We start from the raw sequence: 26,992 nt of genomic DNA, 5'->3' as shown, positions 1-26,992 counted from the left end.
CCCCAGGCAGACATAATGCAGGGGCCCAGGCAGACATAATGCAGGGGCCCCAGGCAGACATAATGCAGGGGCCCCAGGCAGACATAATACAGGGGCCCCAGGCAGACATAATACAGGGGCCCCAGGCAGACATAATACAGGGGCCCCAGGCAGACATCATGCAGGGGCCCCAGGCAGACATAATGCAGGGGCCCCAGGCAGACATCATGCAGGGGCCCCAGGCAGACATAATGCAGGGGCCCCAGGCAGACATAATGCAGGGGCCCCAGGCAGACATAATACAGGGGCCCCAGGCAGACATAAGGCAGGGGCCACCGGCTGACTCCCAAAATTAACAAACATGCACAGGAGCAGAATAGAAGAAACAGTCAGACATCATGCAGGGGCCCGGCGGGCACCGAAAATAAACAAGTGTCTTTTCATGCACCTCACTCTATGTATGTATGTATTTGGTATTTGTTAGGCGCGTGTATCACCCGTAGGTCTCGCAGCACCAGCGGAGTACAGGAGGGCTGTAGCAGGTAACTCATTCGAGCCGGAAGAGCCATGTTTTCAATAGTTTGCAAAAACGTTTGTGGTAATGTTCAGCGCTGAGATGAAAGGGAAGGGAGTTCCAGGTTTCGGACCGAGTTCGGAGAACGCTCTGCCTCCAGATCTGACTGTGCGCACTTTAGGCAGGGCTAAGAGAAGTTTGCATGAGGAGCAGAGTCGTCGGCCGGTTCATACCTTATCAGTTTATTGGCTAAGTACCTGGGTCCATTGCTGTTGAGGGATTTTTGATTCACGCAGCAGGTTTTGAAAATAATCCACTTTTTCAAGGGAAGCCAATGTAGGGCCCTTAGAGAAGGGGCTCAGGGAGAGCGAGGTGGGAGATTAAGGACCGCTCTGGCCGCTGTGTTTTGCAGCACCTGGAGTTTAGACAAGTCTTCCTCGTTGATGCCTGCAAGTAGCGCATTGCCGTAGTCTAAACAAGTAATTATGTGGCCTTGGACAAGGGGCATCCGAGAGGAAAGAGGAATCCACGTAAAAAGAATGTAAGGGTTCTCAGAGTGCTAACATAGATATCAGTAGGTCAAGGAAAACGGTAAACTATCTGGAATTATGTGTTGATTACAGGGTACAGTCACAAAGTCCATATCTAAATGATACGTGGTGACAATCAATGACTCCCATCAGATACCCAATCTGTGCCGCCCTACATCATTTGGGATCCTTCAGCCGAAGGAAGTGATGTACAACCACTATGGATTAGGTAAACTCTAGCCTAATCAAGTGGACAAGAACTCAAATGTAGTAGCTTACAGCCTGATTCATCAAGCGAAATGCGCTCGCAAAAGGGCCAGATTCTGAGAATTAATGATTAATCGTCAGCTCTATTGATACTTGGAACAAAATAAACTACTGATCCATCCCAGTCTGGCTTCCGGGCATGCCATAGCACCAAGACTGCACTCCTCAAAATCGTGGACAATATCAGGCTCTCCATGACAATCACCTCCCTCCATGACAGCACTGACGGATGTCCGGAGTACCGACGGACAGAGCGGTGCTCCATTTCTACCTGTGCTGTAGCCAGGTGAGGTGGGGCGAATATTCCCCATAAATTGGGCGAAGTCAGGTGATACCTTTTTTCACTTTTTATGAGTAGTTCACAATACGCAGTAGCATTACCAGAAGGTCCTGATGAAGCAGGAGGAGATCTCGAGACTCCACGACCACCGCAGAAACATGTTGACCTTTAATTCATCTGAGTAGTTATTTGCATAACACTACCTTGCACTGTTTTAACGTTGGGTGAGGATAGGATACTATTAAAACTTTTTTTCCATTTCTACAACCCGATCTTAACCCACTCACTTTTAATATCAAGCACTGTTACTTCATCGCACTTTTTTCACTGCTAGTCAGTTTTACCCTCCTTATGCCATACAAACTAAGCTACTACATTTGAGTTCTTTTCCACTTGATTAGGCTACAGTTTACCTAATCCATAGTGGTTGTACCTCACTTCCTTCGGCTGAAGGATCCCAAATGATGTAGGGCGGCACAGGTTGGGTATCTGATGGGAGTCATTGATTGTCGCCACGTATCATTTAGATATGGACTTTGTGACTGTACCCTGTAATCAACACATAATTCCAGATAGTTTACCGTTTTCCTTGACCTACTGATATCTATGTTAGTACTACGTAATAGGGGACGATATCACTGTATGGTCAATAAATATTCCCCTCTGACCCTCTTCATTGTTATTAGGGTTCTCAGAGTGCCAAAACTGGTGCGAACTGTGGTGTTAATGTGCTCAGTCATAGAAAGTTTGTCATTAATGATGAAACCTAGATTATGTACTGTATTTTTAGGGGGGGGCAAGGGCCTAGGACTGATGGCCACCAGTCATTGGTCCATATTTTCTGCGTGTTACCGAAGAGGAGGAATTCTGTTTTGCTGACATTCAGTAGCAGCTGGTTGTTTGCCATCCAGTCACTGACCGAAGCCATACAGTGGGTAAATCTGACTTTTGTGTCACTGGGGTCTGCCCCGAGTGTTATTAGGAGTTGTGTGTCATCAGCGCATGACACTGTGTCCCACCCGTAGTCATAGATGATTTTTGCTAGTGGATGCACGTAAAGATTAAAGAGTGTTGGGCTCAATATGGAGCCCTGCGCAACTCCTTTGTCGATGTTCTGTTTTTTGGACACAAAAGGGCCTATTTGGACCTTGGAGGACATATCAGTCAGGTAGCTCCTGATCCAGCCTAATGCTGGGCCTCCGACACCACTCTCCGACAAGCGTAATAAAAACGTACTGTGGGAGATGGTGTCGAAGGCCGCAGAAAGATCGAGCAGGATCAGGATCGAGGACTGCTTGGCATCGAGGGAGAGCCTGATATTGTCCACGATTTCGAGGAGGGCAGTCTCGGTGCTATGACATGCCAGGAAGCCAGACTGGGATGGATCCAGTAGTTTATTTTGTTCCAAGTATCAATAGAGCTGACGATTAATCAATGATTCCATTGTTTTTCCAAACAAGGATAAAAGGGACATGGGGCGATAGTTTGTGTGTTTTGTTGGGTTGGCCGTGGATTTTTTTAGAATTGGTTGGATAGTGGCTTCCTTCCAGTGTTTAAGGACCGTGAATTGTTTGGGAGAGAGGTTGAAGATATCTGTGAGGTGTAAGACAAGGACTGGAGCAATTTTAGAACTAATCTGGGCGGATGCTGGGTCGTCGGGGGAGCCTGATTTTATCTTGTTCAAGGCTAGACCTCCTTCTTCCTCAGTTATTGTGCAAAATTGCATGAGAGAGGGGGTGGACAGGCGGAGAGATATGTCATTCTCTGGTAGGGGAGTGGTGGTTGAGGGGATTTGACTATAAATTATATCTATTTTCTCTTTAAAATAGGATGATAGGTTGTCAACCCATTCTTGGGAGGCCTTGACAGGAGTTTGACATCCTGCGGGACAGGTACATTCTTTGACTATTTTATAAAGTTCCTTCTGTGAATTGGAAGCTTGATCTATTCTGCTAACAAGGTACATTTTTTGGGCTAAGTCTATATGACCTATGTATATTTTGTGCAGTTTTTTGTACTGTTGTTTGTCTAGTTTATTTTGAGAATGTCAACATTTGTGTTCTGCCTTCCGGGTAATAAGTTTATCGATCTTTAATTCAGGGGAGAACCAGGGTGAAAGTTTGACAGTACTCTTGGTAGTTTTTGTTGGGGCGATGATGTCCAGGGTGTTGCTGATTTCGGTTTCCAAGTCTTTAGTGGCTTTGTCAATGTGGGTGGTTTCCGACAATGAGGATAATGGAGAAATGGGTAGAGAAAGGCTCTATTAGAATGTTTCACCAGGGTCGGCATTGTTTACATTTAGGCGCAGGGGGAGAGTGGGTCTGTGACCCGTAGATCAGAAACTTACATAATGATCTGACCATAAGACTAGAAAATAGGAGATCTGGAGAGTGTCCTGCTGAATGAGTGGGGCCAATGACCAATTGCTCCAGCCCCTGAGAACTTAGGCTGGTGATGAGATCTATGGTATGAGGGTCTGACACAAGCTCCGTGTGGTAATTGAAATCTCCTAGTAGAAAGAAGGTATTGGTGGCTAGGATGTGAGGAGCGATTATTTCAGATAGTTTGCTGATAAATTGAGTTTTTGTGCCAGGAGGACGGTAAAGGAGGGCCCCTCTCCGAGACTCTTTATCTGAGAGCTCTGGTAAAAACGCATAGTTCGCCCCATCTGACTTGTGGGATTCGATTATGTGAGTTTTCGTTTTGCTATTGAAGGCAATGGCTAGTCCTCCACCTCTTCTATCTTTCCTGTCCTGTTCAATTAAATGATAGCCGGGAGGGAGGGCTGTTGTTATGTCGGGTAAAGAGGAATCTTGTAGCCAGGACTTGATAATGAAAAAAGATCGGGTTTTTCCTACTCCAGTAGGGCCCAGATTTCCAATGCATGCTTGGGTAAGGAGCGCGCATTGCAGTATAAAGCGATTTGGTGGGGAGGCCTCGATGGGGGCTAATACTCAGGTTAGTGTTGTTTTTATTGAGAGTATTAGTGGTTATAGAGTGTCTATTGGGTGGGTGGGAGTCAGGTATGGTATTGCGGATCCGAGAGAGTTACGCTGACAGCTCTTCTGGGCACAAGGAGACGCTTTATTCAAAAGGCGTAGTTCTTGACTAGTATATTTAAAGATCGCCATACATAGAGCAGGGAGTGAGAAGTATGAGGGGAGATAGAGGACAAAAAGGGCAGGGTGTCTGGCGTCTGGCGTCGGTCTGTTGCAGAACGGGCTTGCCTTTGGCGTGCCTTCGGCGCGTCGCTGCGCGCGTCTGCTCGGCAAACCTCCGTTTGACTGGGAAGTGGGTGGAACCGCGACAGCGAGGGTGGAATGCTGACCTGCCTTTGTCATCTGTGGCGGGAAGGCAGCGGCAAGAACTCTGGTAGACACTGCCCCATCTCCCCTAACATTGCTGCGGGTGAGCCGTACAATGTCTCCTAATGGCACAGTTTAAACATATACTACTGAATCACAGGGTTCATAGAAAATTACTCTTTTGGATTAGACTGCTTTGGAAACACTTTGAACAACGTCATCCTGTAAAGAAACGAGCAGACACAGCAGAGCTGAGCTAGTCATTAAAGACCCCCGTATTATTACACATAGATTTGCTGCCCGTACTGTTACGATTTTTTTACACACTTGTCAGTGAGGGCCAAGGTGTGCATGTGTCTATGTGGAAAAAGAATCACTTGAAGAAAAACAAAGGTGGAGACTGAACGCTTTGCATCCTCAGCTCTTTCTTGTCGTCGCTCAGACCCTGTGGAAGCAAAAGGTTCAGGCTTCCTTTCTCTGGGCTTTCACTTGGCTTTCACAAAACTTACACTGAGCTTCCACTGAGATTTCACTGAGCTTCCACTGAGCTTTCCCTGGGCTTCCACCAAGCTTCCACAGAGCTTTCACTGGGCTTCCACAGAGCTTCCACTGAGCTTCCTCTGAGCTTTCCCTGGGCTTCTACTCGGCTTTCACTGAGCTTCCACTGAGCTTCTGCTGAGCTTTGCCTGGGATTCTACTGGGCTTCCACTGAGCTTCCGCTGAGCTTCCACTGAGCTTCCACTGGGCTTCCACTGAGCTTCCACTGAGCTTTCACTGGGCTTCCACTGAGCTTCCACTGAGCTTCCACTGGGCTTCCACCACTGAGCTTCCACTGAGCTTTCACTGGGCTTACACTGAGCTTCCTCTGAGCTTCCACTGAGCTTCCACTAAGCTTCCACTGAGCTTTCACTGGGCTCGACTGAGGTTTCTGTGGTGGTTGACCAAAAGGAGGTAAGAAAGAGCAGAGAATTCATGTTAAAATGGTAAGTTTAATACGTCTTAAGGACCTACCACAAAACACGTTCTGTTAGAACTGACAGCTCCGAGCAGCTAACAAAGAACGTGTTGGTCTTCATGCAACAATCAAATGTTGGCAACATTCTGCCCACACTGCAGAACTACCCGTTACATTACCTTTCCCTTGACCCAATGACAATGCTTCATTTTAATACATTACATTCTTTCTTTACAAAAACGAACATAACAAATACAAGGCAAAAACCAACAACAAAAAATCAATCAATCCAATTGATCATTCTTCTTCTCTGGACTTACCAACACGGTCAAAAATAAAACAGTGAACATTTTACCGAACCAGAGAAACAAGGTCCCTTGAAAAACAACATGGAGTGAAAAGAAAAAGCATAGGTTACTTCCTGAACCTAAGAGGCCGACACCAAGAATTGCTGCTCCCGTGGACCTTTGACCTAGCACTTGTCAGTCAGTCAAAATACTTTATTCGATTTCATTAAAATCATAAAAGGTATAAAACATTTATGTACATATAAAAAATATATATTACACTTGCGTTATAATCAGTACATTGGGTTACAATCAATACATTGGGTCAGAAGTTGAGCTACATGAGGTATGCAATTAATAGAAACTTCATACAATACACTCAGACGCCACCACTAGATAATTTGCCATGCAAAATATGATACGAGTGTTGCTCAATGACTGGAGGTAGAGTAATGCCGGCCTCACTGGAAGGAAGCCTGCCTCCCTTAAAATTGGCAACAAATATTTTTTCCGTATCTCTGAAAACAAACCACAAAACATAACAAAATGCATGGTGTCTTGGGTTGAACAATTATCAGAGATGCAAGGTGAGGCTATTTCTGGTTTGACCCATGACTGATAACTGCCCAGGTAAAAATGAATCAAATTAAATCTGAACTTAATCAATAAAAACCTGTGAAATGGCCTGGTAACAATGCTGAGGTAAGGCTCAAGCGAGGTGGAATTTAGTAACAGATAATGTGATCTGACAGTAGTTTTCTGCATTTCCCTTTCCTCCCGGCCTAGTCTTGCCCTCATCTTAAAGTGCTTTTTAGTCAATTCTACGTCCTCTTTCCTGATGCACGATGGAGATGTGAAGAGTTCAGGATGACCCAATTGTTCGAAGTACTTCCTCAAATAATCAGCCATGGAACTTTTTTAGAATAATCTAGGGACATGGCATCATTCATAATTGCATGATTAAGGGTTAATTCCTTGTTGAGCCATGTCTTTAGCCAAAATATTAAAGGTGCCAGATTAAGCTTATCCGTAATATAAACGAGACCCACCTCCACATGGATTGAAAAAGTTGGGGTGGACTGGGGGACGGACAATAGGGAGCGTAGAAACCTGTTTTCTGCCCTCTGGATTGGTTCGAGATGTGCATAACCCCATAGGGGTGAACCATACATTGCTAGTGGAATACATTTGGTATTAAAAACTTTCAGTAGGGCCTCCATCAGTCTAGCCCCCAACCTTTTTGAGAAACCCATAAGGGCCGCGGAAGACCTGGCCACAGATAGACTTTTTGCCCTAACCTGGGGACCCCACGAGCCCCTCTCGTCGAAGAGCAGCCCCAGGTAGGGGAAAACTACCACACTAGAAACCACTTCGCCCTTACACTTGAAAGTTTTTGGTTTGCCCATGTTTCTATGGTATCCGACCACCATCGAGTGGGATTTGTTCGCATTCATCTTTAAATCCAGTTGGTCCATAAAAGCTCCGAACGCATCCAACAGACGCTCAAGACCGATACCAGTACGGGCTACGAGGGCTGCGTCATCTGCGTATAGGAGAGCAGGGATCTTTACATCTCCTACACGCGGGACGTTCCCTTCCACCTCTTCCTAGTGCCTGCCCAGTCTGTTAATATAGATAGTGAAGAGGAGGGGGGCCAGGATACAGCCCTGCCATACCCCTCGCAGAGATTTAAATCGAGTCGTGCACCTACCCTCGTTGGTAACTCTGACGGCAGCGAACAGCTCCTGGTGGAGAGACGCCATAAACTTGACCAGTGCCCCGTTTATCCCGATCTTTAAAAGGATAGCCCACAATTTGGCCCTGTTCACCAGGTCGAAAGCTGAGGAGAGGTCCATGAATGCCAAAAATAATTACCCCTCCTTAGCTATCGTGTATTTAGAGATCAGCAGGTGCAAATTGGAGCACTGCTCCAGAGTGCCTCTCTTCTCTCTAAATCCATACTGGATATTAGCTAACGCACCACAGCTCTCAATACTATCCCTCAATTTGACTAAAAGGACTCTGCCTAATATCTTAATTGCAGAGTCTAAAAGGGATATGGGCCTGTAGCACCCCGGGTCATCACGCTGGCCCTTCTTGAACATTAGGACTATAATAGAGGTTGCCCAGGTGGTAGGCCATGAGTTACCATTTGCAGCAGTAAAAACGTTAGCTAGAACCCTAGCCCATAGCTTTGGCGAGTATTTATAAAAAATCTGCAGGAACGCCATCGGGGCCCGGGGCTTTGTTCTTCGTTGTGGCTAAGATGGCTTTCTCCACCTCACTCTGATTAAAGCACATAGGACCAGCCTCAGGGGCTAACATAGGATTTGCATAGCTATCTGTGGCCGTGTCTCCATACACTGCTCTTAAGTGGCCCAGCCATTTGTCATCCAGGATGACACAATCCATATCAGTGTTAGCCGAGTCGGAAAAAAAAGGCTGGTTGATTATGGCCCAAAATTGCCTACTGTCCCGCAGGACGTCCGAGCAAAGTAAATTCTCCCAAGCGGCTTTCCTGATGTCATCTTTCCTAACTTTAAGTGCTTGCTTGTACTCCTTCCTTAAGGCGGTAATAACCGCCTTATCCCTCAGTGTATGTTTTAGGGCTAATATTAGTGCTCTATGCGCCTTAGAGCAGTTAGAGTCGAACCAGCGACAATGGTTTTTGGTTCCCTGCCTTGTTCTCGTCATCAAATCGTACGAGATTTGACTACAAATTGCTTCAAAGGCACCTATTATGTCGTAATCTGAGGCCTTAGTGTCCTGACAAATCGCCATATGTCCCTCTATTTTTGGGAGGAGCTCATCATAAAAGTTTTTAGGTACCACATTTGCGCACTTTAGCCTTCTCCCCTGATCCAACGAGCGTAAGGCAGGCCTCGACTTAGCAAGGCAAGGCCTAGGTCCCATGAAGTCCCCCCAGAGCACCTCAAGTGCAACAGGGTTATGGTCACTTTGTGAAGAGGCAATTGTTCTGTAGGTGGTAACCCTGCTTAAAATGCCTGGGGACAGGAATATATAATCAATAATGGTACCGAGTTCCGAGCCCTTGTAAGTAATTGTTCTTGTCACCCCTTCCGAAGAAATTGGCTCAAATAAATTACAATTGGCCAACAAGTCTTCTAGCTCCTCTCCAGCTTTGGTGTGCTCAAAGTGGGGAGCCTCTAGCCCAGCTGACCACTCATATTTAATTATGCCACACAGGTCACTATAGGGATGAATATTAAAATCGCCCAAAAGGGCGAGCTCAGAATTAGTATGTTTATTTTGACTGGCAGTGATTAAAAAGGATTCCAGGGTGGCGATATTATTGTTGCCATTCTCCCTGTTCCACGAGTTATAACAATTAATGAAAATGGTTCTCCGAATAGGAGTGATTTCACTTTCCACTATTAAAATATTTGGTGAGGGAATTCTAACCATTCTTAAGGTCCCTTTAAGTTTTAATGACAAGAGAAGTTTAAGGCCTCCACTGGCTCTGCCAGAATTACTGGGGGCTGCAGGGACAACAAAGCTGGTGAAACCGTCTAACCAAAAACTGGGTGTGGTATCCCATGTTTCCTGGAATGCTATGAGTTCGTGACGGGTAACAAAGCCAACCCATTCTTCATCTTCTCTTTTGGCTCTGGTTCCATCCACGTTCCAGCTAAGGGTTTTACAAGCTGCATCCTCTTCAGGGTCAGGAGTCCCGTCCGTGGGAGGCAGCATCGGGTCTGGTAGTCAATCGATTTCCTCAAGTCCTGACAGAGGGGTGAAAGGATTACTCAGAATCGGTCCACAACCCTCTATCAATCTATGGGCTACCCGGGGGTGTAGTGCCTGGGGAGCAATCTCAGGCCTCGGAGAAAGTGGGAATGTAAACCCACGGGAGCTACCCCATCCCTGGGCTGGACTCAAAACCTGGCCTCTCACTGGGTATCGATGTTTCCCAAGTCTCCACACTTTGGGAGGATAAAAGAACCCCAGGGGAACCGGTCTGATAACTACACAATCCCCCTGGATATTCTTTGGCTGCTTCCCAATCCAACCCATATCGCAGTCCGGCTTTCGGCCGGGTTTTAGCACTGAGACTGCTATTCTGGCTGTCACGGATTCCATCAGGCTTACGCTGGATGAAGGGAGTTCGGTGATGCTCATTCTGCTGGACCTCTCCGCAGCATTCAATACGGTATCTCATCGTCTGCTGGCGGAGATGCTCCAGGACTGCGGTATCGGGGATCAGGCATTGAAGTGGCTGGTCCACTTCTTGGCGGATAGGAAGCAACAGGTCATCATGGGTTCATTCAAATCGTCAAAGTACTTATTGGAGAGAGGGGTCCCTCAGGGCTCATGTCTAAGTCCGACCCTTTTCAATATATACATGGCCCCATTAGCCAGAATAGTGTGGCATTATGGGTTTGAAGTCGTCTCATACACAGACGACACTCAATTGATTTTCCCGATTGGGAAAAATCTGGTGGAGGAAAGAACGCGCTTCACCCAAGGAATGCTGGCCATCGCAAGCTGGATGGCAGAGTCCTGTCTCCAACTAAATCCGGAGAAAACGGAACTGATGTTTCTCGGAAAAAGACAGGAACTCGTGCTGACGACTGGTGGCCTGCAGAACTGGGGGCCGCTCCAGTCCCTTCAAACTCTGTGAAAAGTTTAGGTATACAGCTTGACGAGAACCTGTCCATGAAGAACAATGCGAGTAACATTGTAAGCTCGTGCTATTACAGCTTACGACTGCTGCAGAAAATTATTCCATATCTGCCCCTGAGCCATCGCAGAACGGTAGTTCAACCCTAGTAATCAGTAGGGTCGACTATGGGAATGCACTGCTGGCCGAAGTAGGATCCACACAGTTAGCAAAGCTCCAAGTGATCCAAAATACGGCAGCAAGGATGATCCTGAATCGCCCACCAGGTACCCCATCGCTCCCTTTACTGAAGGAACTGCACTGGTTGCCGGTGAAGAAGAGAGCCTTTTTCAAGACCTGCTGCCTGGTATTTAAAGCTATGAGGGAAATTGGCCCAAAATATCTACAATACAAAATTTGCAAATGGACATCAGCTTGTAATTTGAGATCAAATGGTAAAGCCCTACTAGCGGTCCCACATATCCACCGTAATCGCCTGGGAGGTAAAACCTTTTCGTATGTAGGCCCTAAATATTGGAAATATCTTAAAGCCTTCCTATATTGTTGATTCACTATGGTATCCTAACTTTCGCTCTCAGGACAAAGGACTAGGCAGCGCGAAGATGCCCCCGGGTGATTCAGGTGCTTTACAAAAACTCAATAACAATAACAATAACAATAACCCTCCTAGCAAAAATAATCTTATTAGAAATGTTCTCCCCGCAGCAGGCATCAGCGCACCAGGTGTTAGCTTTAACCATAAGGTCAGCAGCAGATTCCCGCTCTCCCTCTTTGAGTGGGGGGACACCAGTAAAAACTGCGACCAATGGGGCAGCCTCCGGGGGTAGGTCTAAATAGGATTTGCTGGCCACCGCCCTCCTGTAGGTAAGTGTGCTATGCTGGTTCCCGGAACATACTGAGTCTATAAGGTTGGGAACAATTGCCTCCCGACTCAGGAGAGGGGCTCTAAGGACCCGCTGTCCATCTTCAACAAGCACCGCCCCACTTGATGATGGATCTGCTCCTCTGGGACTGACCACCTCCATACAACCATCTCCCTGTATTGCTCTGCCTATGTTAGGGACCTCTAGGAGCGGGATATGAACATTGGCGAGTCTATCTATCAAAGAACACTTCTTTAGGAGACCTTCCAAGCAAGTGTTCAATGTGTCCACAATGTCTTTAGAGATGCCCAAAAGCAGAGGCTTTTCTCCCAGTACGTCTGATGGTGTAATGAATATGCCTGGTGCGTTATTGTTTTTCCCCCGTTTCTGCTTCGATGGAGGTAGACCATTAAACTGGGTACTCGGTGGTGTGTGCGGTATTGGAGTATTGTCCTGTGTCGGGCCAATGCCCGATGTGGCAGGGGGGGTAGGATTTGAAATAATAACCACTGCGTCCAAAGGATTAGGGGGGACGTCAGCAGCGACAGTTAACTGTGTCTCCTGCGAGTTAGATACATTAGGAAGAGAAGGGGATATCAATCCCAGTTCGTGTTCTGCGTTTGCAATCTCTTTAGTTAATGCCCCCACAGCGGATGAAAGATACAGCATAATGGTTTTTGATTGTCTTGGCACCTTGGCTTTACTCCCCCCCTCATCAGTATTAGCATTTTTCTTGCACTTACCCATGCGTAGGTGTAAATGGTCCGGCACTGCCCTGCCTCCTCCTGCCCCTGACGGCCACAGACGGCCCGCCCTTTGCCCGGGCTTAGCCCGGCGCTGCCCACACGCTCCCGCGTTGCGGAGAGTGCAGCGGCAGTTTGAGCTCCTCCTGGCATGGGTCCCCGGTGTGCGTCTTCCGGCCGCGATGAGTGCTGGGAAGTGTAGTCTGGTGCCCTTCGCGCTCTCCCCCTCCTGGCATCCGCGTTAGGATGATGAAAGCGGCGGCGGGGGTGAGCGTGCACGACCACACAGGGGAACAGTACTGCCCCAACAGTAGCCCCCAGAGTCAGAAGTCAGGCATCAAGGTATGCCAGGAGTATTGTGTGAGCACTTGTTTCTGGAGCAGAACCGCTCTCAGATTTAGAACCTTCATCTGACACTACTGATTAAGTACTCTGCTTGGGAACCAAACCTCCCTCTTGGTCAACCCTACTTCCACGCTTAACAACCCTTCTTAAGATCTGTCACTTGGAACTGTTGACTCTGATTGCTTTTCCACACACTTTATCAGCAGCAAACGGATCACAAAATTTCTTACCACTTGTTTTGACATGGATTCCCTTTTCGATACAGACTCTATCTCCAACTTTCACCTTTCGCCCATGGTTGTTTCATCAAACTATTTATTTTGTTTACGTTTATTATCAGCAACGTTTCTCATGACCCTAGGATCATGTTCATCCACTCAAACACCAAATTTGACCCAACTGCTCATCCCTTTGGGAAAGACTTTGGTGAAGGGCTTCCTCCCTTCCAAAAGCTCAAACGGGGAGACCTGCGTAGTAGAATGTGGACTTAGAACCATAGCTTTGAGCAATCCGCATTCAAAACCACACACTTATTAGCAATAGCTCATTGGACACACTGCAACAACAATGTATTCATTCGCTCACCTGACCATTGGTTTGGTGATGATAAAGATTTTAGTAAGACATCCACTTCTCTATTCACAAATTGGACCCCATTGTCTGATATCAGGAATTTGGAAAAACCCTCGAAAAGAAAAATCTCCTTTAGGTATTTTATAACAGCCTTAGCCTTGTTTTCTGTCACAAACTTCTCCTTTGGTAATTTTGAGTAGAGGTCAACCAAAATCAATGCATAGTGTAGTTGATAAGGCAAGCAATTAGATAGGACAGCAAAAATATATGCCAAGCTCTAGAAAGACACTCAGTCGGCTGCAAAGGAGGCTTCTTCACTACTATGTCTTTTTCAGCACTAGCACACGAAACACTTTCCCCCACAACAAAATCGACCTCTCTGTCCGTGGATGGCCACCACAAAGTCAGTCTAATCCTGCGTTATGTGAAAGTCATTCCCACATGTCCTTTGTGGGCTATAAAAATCATATTACACCTGACACCCTCCAGTGGTACTAACTTGTCACCCCTCATTAGAATACCATCTTCAATGGTGAGCTCGCTATAAATTTTCCAATAAGATTGACACAGATTTTCTAGGGATTCTCTGTGGGCCAACCTGTACTCACATAACTCATATAACCAGTTTTTAATATCTTCTTCTCCACCCATTTCTGCTTTCCACTCCTCCTCACACACTGCACAGAGCTCTTCCAGATCCATTGCAGCAATCAAGCAATTTTCATTCAATTTTTCATCCCCCTTGTTCGTACTGTCATCAGTGGAAGCAAACCCAGACCAAAAATTTGCTCAAACTTTTTTTGCTTTTTTGTACCTTAAATGTGTGATATTTCAAACGGATCACTGACATAATATCGTCAGTCAAAATATCGAGGTACCAGAATATCGACTTCCTATCTCCATACATGTAAGTGCCAAAATATCAATACCAAAATATCATTGTTAAAAATATAGTTGTATAAAACTATTGTTTTTTTTAATGTCTTGAAATGAATATGAAATTAATGAAATTATTAATATAATTAAAGAAAACATAGGGGTCTATTAGGATGGAGGGCGATCACCACCGCCCTACCGGCGGTGGCGATCTGCCCGCTAACACCCCCCACCGGACGGCCTTTTACCCTCCCCACATTATCATGGCGGGGTGTACCGCGGTGGATGGAAAGACCGACCGGCGCTTTTCCGCCAGTAGGCAATCGTCACGATTGCCTACTGGGCGGAAAACACCTGTAATATGGTGGCTGTGCCTTGTAGGCACCCCCATTCATATTACGATTGTGGCGGTGTAATGCCTTTCCATGCTGGAGACTCCGTCATAGAAAGGCATGCAGTGTTTCCTTTGAAGGCCCATTGCGGGTCCCCAGGGTGGTGGGGGGATCTAGGGGGTGCACTTTGGGGGTACCCAGGGTACCCCCAACATTGGCATACACAAGGTGGCAGGCACCTGTCACGTTGTGCATGCCAATGCACAACATGCATATATTGCATTGTGGCGGGTTCTGCTTATAGCACAACCTGCCACAATGCAATATATGCCAGATGTGACCACCAGGGTGGCGGTCACATCCTAATTGGCGATGCGGGACTGCTGCACCAAGTGCAGCCGGTCCCAGCACCACTAATTAACAATAAATATAATGTAAAAAATATGAAACTTGCATAATTCCTTTTTTTACTATATATATTAACTTAATAATATTCATAAATAATTATTACATTTAATTATATAATGTTAAATCATAATAAAAAGTATAATTTCATAAATATCTAAATAAATCTGTAACATAAATATAAAAATACATTTTACATATAAACAATATTTTTTTAATAATATTTCACACTACATGAATTATAACAGTAGTGAAATCATTGCATAGTGTAGGGGATAACATTACTACTCCCACTCCAACAAATGTAACAGTAGGCATAGTGTTGGATAGCGTGGGGGACTAATTTAGTATTCCCACTCCTGCAATATAATTAACATTAATTTACAATTAATGAATTTAAAAATATAATTTACCTCGTTCCATATTCCCCAATAAACGTCACCACTAATATTGTAAAATATTAATAAATTGACATAATTAATTATCAATTATTTTATTTACTAGTAACAATTAACGATAAAATGAATAACCATCAAATATAAATTAATTCACACAATTAGCACTATAAAATGACTTTAAATAAATAATATATAAACAATATTTAAAATTGTAATACAAATTAAATTACTTCCCACCCTACTCCCCTATCAACCCTCAACCCACTCCTAAAAAAGTACACAATTAACATACTAAAAAAAATCATTATTAATAATCCATTCTCACATTAATAACTAATTAATAAGTTGTTTAACACAATTAACATAATTACCAAAAATATATTAATTATTATTAATCAATGTATAACTAAAAATGTATTCATTCAAAACAAATAACAATATACATTATCAAATACAAAAATATTAATTAATTTATTAATGAATTAATTTGAATTAAATTACTTCCCACCCTATTCCCCTATAAAACCACAACCCACTACAGAATAAAATTACGCAAAAATTAATTAACATCATTAAATAATTAAAAAAAATTGTAATTAATATATAATAATAACTTTCCACCCTCAATCAATCAATCAGGGGTTTATAAAGCGCGCGACTCACCGTGAGGGTGTCAAGGCGCTGGGGGGAGGGCTCTCCATCAAAGAGCCAGGTCTTGAGGGCCTTCCTAAACGTGTGCAGTGTCGGGGAGCGTCTAATGTTCACAGGGAGCTTGTTCCACATTTTGGCTGCGATGTAGGAGAAAGATCTCCTGCCGGTACTGGTTCTGCAGATGCAGGGGACCTCTACCAGGGCGAGGTCAGCAGAGCGGAGGTAACTCTTGGGTACGTGGAAGGATACTCTCTTGTTGAGTTATTTGGGTCTGGTGTTGTGGAGGGATTTGTTGTGTAGATGAGGAGTTTGAAGGTGAGCCTCTTCTTGACAGGGAGCCAGTGGAGGCCTCATAGGTGTTGGGTCAGGTGCTCATGGGGCGGTGTCCCGAAGATGAGTCTGTTTGTGGTGTTCTGGATGGTCTGGAGTCTGTGCAGGAGAGTTTTGTTGATTCCGGCGTAGAGGGCGCTGCCATAGTCCAGTCTGCTGGTAATGAGAGCATGGGTGACAGTCAGAGGGGATGCACTTGAAAGTCTTACGGAGGATGCAAAGGCAGTTGAAACTAGTGGAGGTGACTGCATTCATCTGGAGGTGTTGTCCCATGCGGAGGTGCAGGGACCGAGGATGAGAACCTCAGTCTTCTCTGAGTCTAGCTTCAGGCAACTGACCTTCATCCAGGCTGCCACATTCTTTATGCCTTCCTGGAAACATAGTCTTGTGTCTCCTGGATTCTTCGTGAGCGAGAGGATGAGCTGGGAGTCTTCAGTGTAGGATATGATGCTGAGCCCATGCTGTCTGACGATAGTGGCGATGGGGGCGATGTAGATGTTGAAGAGTGTGGGGCTGAGTGAAGATCCCTAGGGCACTCCACAGTTGGTTTCCGTAGGTTTGGAGAGGAAGGGAGGGGGTCAGATCCTCTGGGTTCTGCCGGAGAGGAAGGATTGGATCCAGTCGAGGGCGAATCTTTGAATTCCCACGTTGTGCAGTCTGGCTGCGAAAGTGCGATGTGAGATGATGTTAAAGGCTGCGGAGAGGTCTAGCAGGATGAGAGCTGTGGTGTTTTCCTGGTCGAGTAGCATGCTGATGTCGTCAGCAGCTGTGAGGAGGGCGGTCTCGGTGCTGTGGTTACTGCGGAATCCCGACTGGAAGGCGTCCAGGATGGAGTCCTCTTCTATGAAGGTGGTCAGCTGGGTGTTTATAGGTCTCTCAGTGACTTTGGCTGCAAAGGGGAGGAGCAAGAGGGAGGCGGTAGCTTTTCAGGTCCGTTAGGTCGGCTGATGATTTCTTGAGAAGGGGTTTTACTTCCGCCCGTTTCCAGTGGTCTGTCGAGATGCCAGATCTAAGTGAGGCATTGATGGTGCATCCTAGTTCGGGTGTGATGACAGTGGCGGCCCTGTGGAAGATGTGTGGTGGGCTGGGGTCTGTAGGGGCTCCAAAGTGGGTTATCTTCATGGTCGCTTGATGAATTCGACGGTCACAGGATCCCAGGATGTGATGGTCGGCTTATCTCCGGATGTGGCTAGAGGGATGGTGCTCGTCGTTGATTTGCTGAAGGTGTCGTAGAGGGCCTTGATCTTCAGATGGAAGTAGGAGCTGAGCTTGTTGCAGAGTTCCTGGAACTGTGTGATGTCTGTGATCTGTGGCTTCGCAGGTGGGTTTTGCGAGCTGCTGTATGATGTTGTACAGTTCATTGGTATTAGTCGCGTTGGTCTGGATCTTGTCTCTAATGAAGGTTTGTTTAGTGTCTCATATGCGCTGGTGGTATTCCTTCAGGGCGCTCTTGTGGTATTTCCATGCATCCATAGTTTTTAGGTTTTGCCAGGTTTTCTCTAGGCATTTGCAGGAGCGTCTGGCTTCTTGAATTTTTGTGGTTAACCATGTGGCTTTCGGCCGGCGTTGTTTGGCGGGCTGGTGTAGGGGTGCAAGCTTGTCGGCGCAGCAAGAGAACCAGCTGTGGAATTTCTTGCCTCTGAAGTTGGTGTTGGTAATGGCGCTGGGGGGGTCCTGGAGGAGGGTGGTGTTTATTCTGCACCACTATATTTTTGAAAGTCAATATTATGTCCTCTTGATATTTAATACTGTATATTTTGCCATCTTGATATTTTAAAGTCGATATTTTGACTGTTTACCATTTCCAATTGATATTGTAATAATTTTGTTGTCTATTTCAGACTTCTAGGGATTTATTCTTTGATTTTCTCACTAGTTAAGATCAGAACAAGTTGTTTATGATGCATACAAATCAAAAACTTTGTTCCCCAAAGGTACGTTTGAATTTTTTACCACACACTAGCATGCAAGCAGTTCTTTTTCAATTGTCGAGTAATGATATTCTGACTTTAGGATCCTTGACACAAAATAACCGGTATTCTCTACTTCACCATCACCTTGGGTTAGTACTACACCCAGTCCTTGATTGGATGCATTAACAGTAATACATCACTTGTGCTCTGGATTAAATGGTCTAAAATCCTAGAACTGGCCAACTGTTTTTTAATCCATTCAAATGACTCCTGGCACATGGAGTTCCATTTGAAAGATACATTCTACTTCAGCAGACCAGTCAAGGTTTTATATGAGCTGTATAATCAGGGATAAAAAAAGTATTACACAAATGTTATCCTTTGGGGAAGTATACCTGTAACTGTTATATATTCACATTTCTTCCACTCATTCTATATCACTCACACCATCTGTGTTTTAACGAACAGGCTTTTTTTAATCCATCATACTTTCATTTTTATTGGTTTCGAGAGTACATTAAATCTTTGTTGTCTTGAAAAAGCTGGTGATATAAGAGTCCATCGAAACGCGTTGACGCCCAGTTGAAGTGTACACAATTTGTCAAGTGGCTAGACCAACAAGTATTTTATTTATCAAATAATACCAGGTTCTAGCCCATAAAGCTTTTTCTTACGAATGTGTACACTACTTATGACATAGTGTTTTTGTCTTGTGATTTGTGCTCTCTCCTTCTGTCTTTTTTATAGCGAGTGATTTTAAATAATACTAATAGCAGTCCCTCAATTCACCATTTTTCTTCCTGCCAACTACAAGATGTGATAACCACAACAATATTTCATTGGGTTTGATTATTCCACTATCACACAGAATTACAAGCTCATTCTCTAGGTCTTCTTTTATAGAAAATTGGACACTCTGCAATGTGTGCTTTATCTGAATAGACCCTTCTTCAAACTTTATTTTGTGTTGAAACTCATTTATGGTGCCCAATTTATCAGAAAAAAACTTGGGGGCCCTTGGAAGTAACATTTGTAACAAGACTTTTCCCAACCACAGACACCTGATCTTTAGTTCCAGGCCTCAACACTATTTTAAATAGGCATTGGTAGAAGATACACAACCCCTTGACTGCCATATAGAGTTTCCCATAAACTTGCCTACTCTTGAAAGTCAAATTATCTTCAAAATCTCCAGATAAATCATTGTGCCTCCCTTTGTAAGAGAATGGTGCCCTTTCAGGAAGTTCGAAACTCATACCTGCCCAAAATTAATTGTACATCGTCTGGGTTATCATTGATATTCTGGCCCCTGAGTCAACTACCAGCCTAACAGTCCTGTCACCAACAATCACATCAGCAGATGGGTCCACGCAATCAACTGGAGCACCAGTGCATACATTGTCTCCAATCACCAAAACCATATCCTGTAGATCTTCTTGTACTTTTTCCAATTGCTCATCACAGGTGTCCTCACCTAAGTTGGCAACATTATTGCTCCCTTTGGCAGACAGGTTCAGTTCACTTTGTCCCACTTTTACAAAATGCCGCACTTTATTACATTTTCTACAAACAAAACTTTTAGCAGGGCACTGTTTACCAGACTTAAAAATGTGGGATATTTCCACATCTAAAACAAACATCAGACTGCTTAAAGAAGTCCTTAGCAGATCTTGAAATGTTCCTACAAGACAAATATTCTTTAACTGCATTTTCATTCTCATGCGATCATTCCCCGCCACCTCAATTTTCTTCTCTTCAAGCTCTTTGACAGAAAACTGTGATGTCTCTATGTTTTTTGCAATTTACATTGTATAATCCAGTGTTGGATTGTTAAGAGACAGTAGTTTCTGATGGATTGACTTGTTTGTGCAGTAACAAATTAACTGATCATGGACAAGTCGATCAATCAATCAAACAGGAGTTTTTATAAAGTGCAACTACTCACCCGAAAGGGTCTCAAGGTGCTGATTGGGGAGGCACACAGCTCCTGGTTGATCTCGGTGTTTCTCTGAAGACCCAATTCTTGAGGTCCTTCATGAACTTGGAAAGTGTAGGTGTCTGTCGGAGGCGGAGAGGGAGGGTGTTCCATGCCTTGGCTGTGAAGAGGGAGAAGAAGTATTCTCCTGTTCTGCACTTCTTGATTCGTTCTATTGTTGCAAGAGAGAGCGGGGCCAAGCAGAGGGATCTTTGGGGTATGTGGAACGAGAGGTGGTGGTTCATGTAGGCGGGTCTGTTGTTGTGGAGGGCCTTGTGGGCATGGGCGAGAAGTTTGAAGGTGATTCTCTCCTCGAGCGGGAGCCAGTGTAGTGAAGGTAGGTGTTGGCTGATGTGGCAGTGACACACTAGGTTGAGGACTAGTCTGGCGGGGGTGTTCTGGACATGCTGGAGTTTGTGAGTGAGGTTCTTGTTGATCCTGTCATAAAGTGCTTTGTCGTAGTTTAGTCTGCTGATGATGAGGGTGTGGTGGCGGTTTTCCAGTGTTCGAGGGGAATCCAATTGAAAGTCTTCCGGAGTAGGCCGAGGGTGTGGCAGCAGGAGGAGGTTACAGCAATGATCTGGCAGTCCATTTTGAGTCCGGAGTCCAGGATGATTCCGAGGTTGCGTGCGTGGTCCTTGGCAGAGGGAGGGTTCCTGAGGGCAGCTGGCCAACAGGTGTCATTCCAGGCATCAGGGAGGGGCCCATGATAAGCACTTCTGTTTTGTCCATGTTGAGTTGTAGGCAGCTGTTCTTCATCTACCTGGGGACTGCTTCCTTTCCTTCTTGGAAGTTATGTTTGGAGATGTTGAGTTGATTGGATAGGGAGGGGATGAGCGGGGTGTCATCTGCGTACGATACAATGTTGAGTCTGTGTGATCTGACAATGGATGCAAGTGGGGCCATGTAGACGTTGAACAGGATGGGGCTGATGGAGGATCGTTGGGGGACTCCGCAGGTGGCCGCTGTGGGTTAAGAGAGGAAAGGAACAAGTCTGACACTCTGCGTTCTTCCTGAGAGGAATGAGCGGATCCAGTCGAGTACCTTGTTCCAGATTCCTCTGTCGTGGAGTCTGCTGGCTAGGGTGCAGTGTGAGACTATGTCAAAAGTGGGAAAGAGGTCCAAGAGGACGGGGGGCACAATCTCTCCTCTGTCGAGAAGTTAGTGGATGCTGTCCGTCGTGGCGAGAATGGGTGTCTCGGTGCTGTGATTCTTCCTGAAGCCAGTTCAGGAGGGGTCGAGGGTGTAGTTTTCTTCTATGAAGGAGGCGAGTTGACTGTTAACTGCTTTTTCCATGACTTTCACCAGATATGGAAGTAAAGAAATACCTCTGAGTGTTTGAGGTCCAATAGCTCCTCCTTTGTCTGCCTTCATGCAGATAATGTTGGAATTGTTTGCCAGTTTTTTGAGTATGTTAATTAAATTGAATTTGTTAAGCACAGCGGTTAACCTGGGGTGTCCTGGCGCTATATATTGCTGAGCCATAGTGGGGAGAGGGTCATTGGGTAAACAACCAAGTCTTCAGTCCCTTCCTGAAAAGAAGGAAGTCTGAGGCATTCCTCAAATGGCAGATCATTCCAAGCCTTCGATGTACATACATTAAAACTTCTGCCTCCCCAACTGGTCTTTTTAACAGTGGGGGTAAGGACCTTTTTTGCTCCAGTAGATCGAAGGGTCCTAAAATGAGCATGCCACTTGAACTTATTTTTCAAGTGGTCAGGGCCTATACCATTAAGAGCCTTAAAAGCTGTGCATACGGCCTTAAAGCGAACCCTTTGCTTCACCAGAAGCCAATGTAGCCTGGTTTTTCTCTTTTTTCACTGAGACAAAATTGGGAGTAGGTGACAGCAGCCTGGCTGCTGCATTTTGCACTATCTGAAGCCTATTAATAAGTTGTTTTGGGGCATTCAGATAGATACCATTGCAGTAGCCCAGTCTTGACATAACGAGTAACGTGACCAATGTCCTGAAATTTGATTCTGATAAGTAAGGTTTCATTTTCCTTAAAATTCGAATATCAGGAAACAAGCAGAGACCACAGCTCTGATGTGATCGCTAAATGTCAATCTACTGTCAACTGTTCCCCCAAATTCTGAGCTTTCAGTGTCGGTGCGGGCAGTTGCCCAAATCTGCTGGCCACTAGTCAGGTGTCACACCATGGGGTTGTTTCCGAAAACAATGATCTCAGTTTTGGTGGAATTTAGTTATAAACAGTTTGATGCCATCCACCCACCTATATCCTTCATACAATCATGAAAATGCACTTCCCTTTCTTTTTCCTTGCTTTCATTAAATGATAACACTATTTGGGTGTCATCGGCGTACAAGGTTAGCTAAAACCATAGGATTTTATTAGGGCTGAATGGATGGGACTTGTTATTATCTAGGGTTACGGTCTGAGATCTATAGGAGAGTGACCTTTGTCCCTGCTTGCAGGGCTGGTCGCTCCACACACCGTGCGGCTCCCCACCGTGAGTGCCAGGACCCCTGACCCCTCCGCTGCTGCCTCGCTACAGCCGTGTGCCTGGAGTGCTGTTGCCAGTTTCTTTAGCCTGCGCCTTAACCTGTGCCCCTGTATTTTGTATTTTGTATTTTGTATCTTGTTGTGTCTTAGTCTGTGCCCCTGTATTTTGCCAGTCTGCTGTTCATTGTCCTTGCTGTGCCCCTGTATTTTCGCCGTCCTTGTGTACCTTTCCCGCCACTTCTCCCCCTCCCCGCTCCCCGCCGCTGCTCCCCTGCGGCCCCACCCACTTTTCTTTTTTGTATCACACCCATTGGACACCCCGCTCCCGCCTCCCAGCTGCTCCTCCCTCCCACTTCGCCATTTATGGAGGTCGCCGGACAAGAGCGCAGCGGATGTGTGCAGCGGGTGCGCCGATTGTGCGCCGAAGGCGCGCCAAAGGCAAGCCCGTCTACGCCCATTCGTGCCTGGACCGCGCCCAGCACCAGGACCCCTGGCACCCGACGATGCCAGCCAACACAACGGACCTACGACGCTGCCACCCTCCACGCACTCAAACCCGACCGAACTCCCGCCTGTTACAGAGCCACCCCGAAACGCAACCACGGACCCTTCAGCTGACAAGCCTGCAAGTTCAGCTGTCTCCGGACCTGCACCGCACCCAAAAGAACAGCCACCAGCAACAACCACCTCAAGTGCATCCTGCTCAACACCCGCTCCGTCCACAGACACCCCATCGAACTCTGGAACCTGCTCGACACAACATCACCAGATGTAGCCTTCCTCATGGAAACCTGGATGAACGCCTCCTCAGCGCCCGACATCGCCATAGCCATCCCGGACGGATACAAGATCACCCGGAGGGATCGTGCCACCCAGACTGGAGGAGGCATCGCCATCGTCCATAGGAACACCATACGCATCACGAGCAACTCCAACGACACCTTCACCGCCGCCGAGCACATTCACTTCCAGATACACACCGACCCCAAGAACACCCTCAGAGGCACCCTCATCTACAGACCCCCGGGACAACGCACACAATTCAGCGAAGACATCGCAGACTTCATCAGCCCGCACGCCCTCTCCTCCTCGGACTACATCCTCCTAGGAGACCTCAACTTCCACCTGGAGAACAACAACGTCAGCAACACCACCACCTTGCTGGACAACCTCGCCAACCTCGGACTCAAGCAACTGGTAAACACCCCCACCCACTAAGCCGGCCACACGCTTGACCCCGTCTTCTCCTTCAGTAAGCACATCTCCTTCAGCCACTCCACCGGACTTCACTGGACCGATCACAGCTGCGTCCATTTCAGCTTCAGGAGAACCAAGACCCACCACCACCCGCAACAGGTTCCACGCAGGAGCTGGAGCAAGATCACAGCCGACCAGCTCACCACCTGCCTCAGCCAGAACCCCCCCACCAGCGCAACATACCCTAACGAAGCTGCCCACAACCTCACACAGTGGCTCACCAACTGCGCCGATGACCTCGCACCACTGAAGAACCCTCCCACCAGACCCGGCAGCAAGAAAGCCACGTGGTTCACCAACAAACTCAAAACATCCAAGAAACACTGCCGCACCCTCGAAAAAGCCTGGTGACACGACCAGACTACAGAAAACATGACTGCCCTCAAGAACGCCACCCGCACACAACACCAGCTGATCCGCACCACCAAAAGGACAACATTCAAAGAACGGCTGGACAACAGCTCCCAACCACCGAACCAACGCCCCCCACCATCACCCTAAGCAACTGGACCCCGGTCATCACCGAAGCCACCACCCGCACGATGTACACCATCCACTCCGGAACCCCAACTGACCCCTGCCCCACCACATCTTCAACAAGGCCAACTCCATCATCGCACCCCAACTCCGTGACATCATCAACATCTCCTTCAACACCGCCACCTTCCCGGAGAGTTGGAAGCATGCCGAGCTCAGCGCCCTCCTGAAGAAACCGACAGAGAACCCCACCGACCTCAAGAACTTCCGCCCCATCTCGCTCCTCCCTTTTCCTGCCAAAGTCATCAAGAAGACCGTCAACAAACAGCTCGCCGCCTTCCTGGAGACGAACGGAACCCTCGACCCCTCACAGTCCGGTTTCTGAGCCAACCACAGCACCGAGACCGCCCTCATCGCAGCCACCGACGACATCAGATCCCTGCTTGACAACGGGGAAACAGCTGCCCTCATCCTCCTGGACCTCTCTGCAGCGTTCGACACAGTCTGCCACCGCACCCTAATACAGTGCCTCAGCAACATAGGAATCCAAGAGAAGGCACTGGAATGGATCATCTCGTTCCTCGCCGGAAGAACCCAGAGAGTCCGCCTCCCCCGTTCAGATCCGCGGCCATCGAAGTCATCTGCGGCACACCACAAGGATCCTCGCTCAGCCCCACCCTCTTCAACCTCTACATGAGCCCCCTCGCAGCCATCGCACGCCAACACAACCTTACCATCACCTCCTACGCCGACGACACCCAGCTGATCGTCTCCCTCACCAACGACCCTGCCACCGCCAGAGCCAGCCTACTCGAGGGAATGAGGGACGTCGCCGAATGGATGAAGAACAGCCGCCTGAAGCTGAACTCAGACAAGAGGGAAGTCCTCATCCTAGGATCATCCCCCTCCGCCTGGCACAACTCCTGGTGGCCCCCTGCATTGGGCACCACCCCCAAACCAACGGACCACGCACGAAACCTGGGCTTCATCCTGGACTCCTCCCTATCGATGGCAAGACAAGTCAACGTCGTCTCATCATCCTGTTTCAACATCCTGCGAAAGATCTTCTGATGGATCCCCGCCGAAACCAGGAAGACGGTCACCCAGGCACTCGTCACCACCCGATTGGACTACGGGAACACCCTCTACGCGGGAACCCGCCACAACCACATCTCCGCCCACCTGAGAGACCTGCACTGGCTCCCCATTAGCAAAAGGATCACGTTCAGACTCCTCACCCACGCACACAAGGCTCTCCACGACCTGGGCCCCAAGTACCTCAACAACCGCCTCACCTTCTACACGCCCACCCGCCAGCTACGATCGGCCAGCCTCGCCCTCACCACCGTACCACACATTCGCAGAACCACCACTGAAGGAAGATCCTTCTCCTTCCTAGTGGCCAAGACATGGAACTCCCTCCCCATCCACCTACGGCTGACCCAGGACCATCTCTCCTTCAGGAAGCAACTCAAGACCTGGCTCTTTGAGCAGTAGCGGACCCCTCCCCCCCCAGTGCCTTGAGACCCCACCGGACGAGTAGCGCGCTATAGAAATTGTTTGATTGATTGATTGATTGATTGATTGATAGAAAGGAGTGCAGCAGTTTCCACACCATATCTTGTACTCCGACCTCCAACAATCGATCCATCAAAACCATTTGATGGACCGTGTCGAAGGCCGCCGATAGGTCTAGTAGGATCAATACAGCCTTCCCTCCACCGTCCAACGACTCCCTTACTTCTTCTATACATTTAATAGGAGACAGTTCCGTGTTATGTTCGGCTCTGGAACCATATTGCGTTTTATCGAGTAAATGATTGGTTTGAAGATAAGAGCTAAGCTGGACTGTAGATGAGCTTGAGTGTTCTGTATGTATTGTTTGTTGCCTTGAGGATTATGGCCATTTAGGTCCGTGAGTTGCCTTGGTTTATTAGACATATGGCTACCAGATGATGATGTATCGGTATCTTGTGTTTATGGTTTGTTCTGTCTTCTACGGGCATACACTTCAGCCAATCTATATACTTTGCTGAACTTGTAATCTACTGTATCACATCAGAATTTGCAAATTTTTCTTTCGTTAACCTCCTGTGAGTGCCTTGTCAGCTGCTCATTGATATCTTATAAAACTTTTGTCAGATCATTGGATGACATTGAATTGGTGAGTTTGTTGGTAACCGTGACTATTTCTTTAGATAATTCATCAAGGATGTTAGAGAGTTCTTCAATTAATAACAATATTAAGTCTAGCGAGCATTTATTAAGAATCACATACCAGTGGTCCTTACATTTTTGTAACCCTGACTGTTGCAGAAAGATCCCGATGCAGATGAGCCAAAAAATGAACTAGAGCAGGATCAATGCCCATATCTAGCAAAATAATCCACAGCTTTGACCTGTTAACCAGGTCGAACGCTGAAGAGAGGTCCATAAAACCCATATTTAAAGAACCTTCCATAGCTAACGTATATTTGCTTATTATGAGATGTGGATTCAGACTCTGATCCAAAGTACTTCTTCCCATTCTAAATCCATATTGGAGGTAAGAGAGGACCTCAATCACCCAGTCCGTGATTTTGGCCAAAACAACTTTGCCCAATATTTTAGAATCAATTAAGGATATAGGTC

The 26,992-nt window shown here is 46.7% G+C and overlaps 1 protein-coding gene across 1 annotated transcript in view; it reads right to left on the bottom strand.

Moving 5' to 3' along the window:
• LOC144819167 (uncharacterized) overlaps positions 1-26,992 on the bottom strand; it is an 85,920-nt gene that overhangs the window by 736 nt on the left and 58,192 nt on the right. The gene's annotated exons all lie outside the window — the stretch shown is intronic.

Source organism: Lissotriton helveticus, chromosome 2_1 (assembly GCF_964261635.1).
Source record: "Lissotriton helveticus chromosome 2_1, aLisHel1.1, whole genome shotgun sequence".
NCBI classification, from domain to species: Eukaryota; Metazoa; Chordata; class Amphibia; order Caudata; family Salamandridae; genus Lissotriton; species Lissotriton helveticus.
This window is presented reverse-complemented; position numbering and strand designations above follow the sequence as displayed.